Below are 4,440 nucleotides of genomic sequence, written 5' to 3'. Positions count from 1 at the left end.
GATTTGTAGTAAGAAAAGGAGAGAAAGTATAGATCAAGTTGGTAGGACCAGCATTTTGTGTTCTGCACAATACACGTAACTGTGGAAATGAATTTCAAATTAAGTTCAGTGACTCCATAAACCAATAAAATGGTATGCAGCATCAGCAAGAATAAGTTCTGCTGAGTAGATTGCTAAGAAAATATTGGAGATTCTAGAAACATTTATTTTAAAATACACCAAGAACAAAATACACACAGACTCGTGCTGCCTGTATGACACCCTCCAGTTTGTGCAGAAAGAAAAGAGCTTCTGCTGTTCATCTGCACTGAATCAGTGGGGCCAGGAAAATACTTAAAAGTTATAATTGTTTATCTTGAAAGTTTCCATTTATATCTTTGTTTGTAGTATTTAATGGTTTTCCTTCTTGAGAGGTAACAATCTAGCAGACTGTATTTAAAGTGCATAATTTCTGCAGGAGTGCAGCCAAGATGTATGCTAGACACATCATCTCTTAACTGTGCCTACCCAGGGGTACACAAATCATTTGCATATGAAATCATTGTTTTCAGTTCTGGTGTGTAAGAATATACACAATGAGACTTATCATATTTCTACATGGGATTTAAGTTTCCTGAATTACTTGGCCATTTAAAATTCTGGTTCTGTATCTGATTGTATCATCATTAAGAACGATCACAATAACAACTGCTACTGAAAAGCTGCCTTCAATTAAACGGTCAGGTCCCAGATCAAAAGTTTATCTTTTAAAATTAACCTCCACTTTTACAGTGTAAGAAAGTGATTATTGCATAACTTGAAGTATATGGTTGTACTATTGGTGTTAAGGTATTCATTCATTGTAGTTGTAAAGGAGGATGTGTTTTACGTGAGAAACAGAACTGAGCCATCAAGATAACATTTCACTGATTTAAAATACATATATGTGTATAATGTTTGTATATTATTTCAAGAATAGTTTTCTTCAAAATTTTTGAATGTAGTCAAGACTTTAACTACTTTTGGACAGCCATTAAATGCTCTATAATAAATTAATTTTCTTCCACCATAGAAATGCATCAGCATACTGTATCTGCAGAAGCACTGTATATCTAAGGAAAACGGGGAAGCCTCTGGAGGGATTCAGCTCTGAAAAGTAAGAAAGGTTAAAGACTTCCAATCTCTGGTTTTCATGTGGAGATATCCTAAGAAAGATTGGTGGTGGTACATGGTATTGTATCTCCTAAACCTTACAAACAGAATCGTAAATGTTGTGGGACTCTCAAGTTGCAGGATATGCATCTGTAATCCTTGGTCATCTGGAATGATTTAGTGGGCTTCTTAGCCAGTGATTGTGAATCCTGCTGTGGCAGCAGCTGTTCTCTCATGTTGAACAAATTCTGCAGCCATGTCTAGGGAAATGGTGATAAGGACTACTCTGTCTCTGCTGCCTGCCTGATCTATCACCAGATTTCCCTGGCTGATCTACACCACCATCTTAATTTTTGTACATCCTTGCAGATCTCTTTCTAATTTTTACTTAAAAAACATTACCTCTTGTCTTATTACTACACTTTCTGATGAAGAGTCCTTTCCCGTCTTTCTTGTAGTCCCCCTTTAAGTTCTTTAACTACTGTAAGATTTCCCTGGAGCCTTCCCTACGCTAAATTAACCAAGTTGTCTCAACCTGTTTTTGTTGGAGAACTTCTCCAGCTCTCTGAACATCTTTGTGGTCCTGCTCTGGACTCACTGTGACAAGTCTATGACTTTCATATGCTGCAGGCCCTAGGGCTGAACACTGTACTGCAGGTACGGTCTTGACAACAGTAGAAAGGGATGTAGTTAGCTTTCTTGGCTGCAAACACATACTACTAGCTTGCATAAAGCTTTTTATCCACTGGTGTCCTCACGTCTTTCTCCATAGGGCTACACTCTTCACTGTATGCAGTTTTGAGACTGCCCTAACCCATGTGCAGGACCTTGCACTTGATCTTGTTGAACCACATGTTTCACACATGCCCTCTTCTTACTTCTCAAGCTGGCCACGGTCCCTCTGGATGGCATCCCTTCCCTCCATTATGTTGACTGCACCATTCAACTTGGTGTCATGCATAGATTTGCTGATGGTGTACTCAATCCCACTGCCCCGTCACTGACAAAGATGTTAAATAGGATGTTCAGTAGTGCTCGTCCTACTACCAACCTGTGAGAAATGTTACACATCACTGTTCTACACCTGGACATTAAATTCTTAATTTCTTCCACCTGTCTAGTACTTAAAAACAAACAAACAAGCAGAAAAAAACAGCTGGCCCTAGTGTTTTGTATTTAGCAGCTGTATTTGGTATTTAGCAAGCTGTGTTCAGCAGACTAAAGGAAAAAAAATGAGCAGACAGATCAGTTCAGGAATGACTCTTCCCTCGATAAATAAGTTGCTTAGCCTTCCTGCCCAGAAGGGAAAGATGAGGCATTAGGCATCAAGGCCAGAGCTTCCCAGATGAGGAAGAAGGGCACAGAGCAGATGTTCAGAGCCTAAGGGGAAGGTAGCTATTGCAGGGAGATCAGCATGGCCAGAGGTACCTGAGCAGGGCCTCCTTCAGCACAGTAGTGCTATATTTATACAGTGAAAACAAGCAGCAGTAACAGAGGTTAGTCTAATTCTATTTGATATGACTAATTCCAGTTATTCCACCTGACGGCCATTGGTTTTGATATTTCGTTACAGCTGCCTAGCTATCAGATGGCTCAGTGACTTCAACTAGTGACTAACTTGATAATCAGATCAAAAAAAGCTTCTTTGCCTATAGCCTGTATTCTCTGCAAGTGCTTTTGGGGACTGCTTACAGAGGTAAAACACGTCTCAGGCAGTTAAGGTTCTCTCTTGTCAGGAGAATGGTCTTTGAGGCCCACATCTGAGCAAGTCACTGTCTTGGTCTGATTACCAGAGCAAGAGGAGGTTCTTTGATATATGTATACCCAGTGGACATTAAGAAACAACAGTTCACATGTTGGTCCGACCAGTTTATTACAAATCCTAATCAGTCAGGGAGATGAGGAAGGGAAGGCTGGCGACCTTTATGAATTAGGGTGAAGTGTCCCGTTGCTTGCTGTTCGCATGGTCCAAGGCCAGTACAGGAGTAAAAGTGCAGGGGAGAACAGCAGCACAGTGGCTGGCCTTACGCAGCAAGCAGGTACAGTGAGTCCAGGAGAAAGAGGCAGGTCTCAGGTAGCAGGCCCAGGAGAGTCTGTCAGCAGGCAGGCATCAAGTCATGAGGCATCTGATGTCAGACACAACCCTCTTGGTTGTAGGTCCCTTTTTTTTTTATCCTTTTCTGCCAACGTGACATTCCTGGGCGCTGTGGTGAGTCATGTGCAGGCATTCCTGGGCACTTAGGTAAGAGTCATGTGCAATACCCCTGAGCATGCAGGTATGGCTGTTTCACTGGAGCCCACGCAAAAGACTGCTTCCCGACTGTTAAGCAGCTACTCATCTCTCTCTCCCTCTCCCTGGCCTGCAAATCTTCAGACAAAAGATTTCTCAAACTTTGACCAGGACTTGCCTGGACTTGTCCGTCTGTGTTTGGCAGCAAGCTTTGAGGCAAAGGTGCAAAAAGAATAATCTTACAGGCACCCTGTATGAGAATCTGTCTGTCTAAGACTACCAAGTATGTTAGTTTTTTTCTCAGAGAATCAACTCCTTTTAGCATTTCTTAAAAATAAGACTTTCCAATTTTCCTGCTTCTCAAGAGTTGAATGATTTTGACATAACTGAAATATTGAAAGCATTAATGCAAAGAGTATGTAAGTGTACCTGTGAAAAATGAATATAGATCCACCGACACATTTCTGTGTATAGACTGTGTATATGTATAGTTATGTATACAGAACTACACATGTAAAAAAAAAAAAAACAGCTTTCTCAGGCTAGTGTAAATGGTAGTGATTTTTGTATTACAAAGCATGGAAAATTATGAGTGTTGTGGTTTAACTCAGTGGTTGGCTCACTCCTCCCTCAGTGGGATGAGAGAGAAAATTGGAAAGTTCAAGAACTCATGAACTGAGATAAGGATAGTTTAATAAGTAAGAAACAAGAACAACATACAAAACAAGTGTCAACCAGTCCCCAGCCAACTCTCCCCGTTTTTATTGCTAAGTGTGATGCCATTTTGTATGGTACATCAGTTTTGTCAGCTATGTGAGCTGACCTTACTGTGTCCCTTCTCAGCCCCTGGTGCTCCTGGCTGGCAGAGCAGCATGAAGAACAGAAAAGTCTTTGTCTCTTTGTAAGCACTGCTGTGCAACAGCTAAAACATCATTGCGTTAGCAACAGTTTTTTCATACTTAATCCAAAACACAGCAAAATACTCAGCTACTGGGAAGAAAACTAACTCTGTCCCAGCTAAAATCGGAACAGGATGATCTTGTAGTCTAAGCCAAAAGAGACAGAAGAGAAATACCATT

Source organism: Gallus gallus, chromosome 1 (genome assembly GCF_016699485.2).
Source record: "Gallus gallus isolate bGalGal1 chromosome 1, bGalGal1.mat.broiler.GRCg7b, whole genome shotgun sequence".
Classification (NCBI taxonomy): domain Eukaryota; kingdom Metazoa; phylum Chordata; class Aves; order Galliformes; family Phasianidae; genus Gallus; species Gallus gallus.
The sequence above is the reverse complement of the archived record's forward strand: the minus strand, read 5'-3'. Positions refer to the sequence as shown.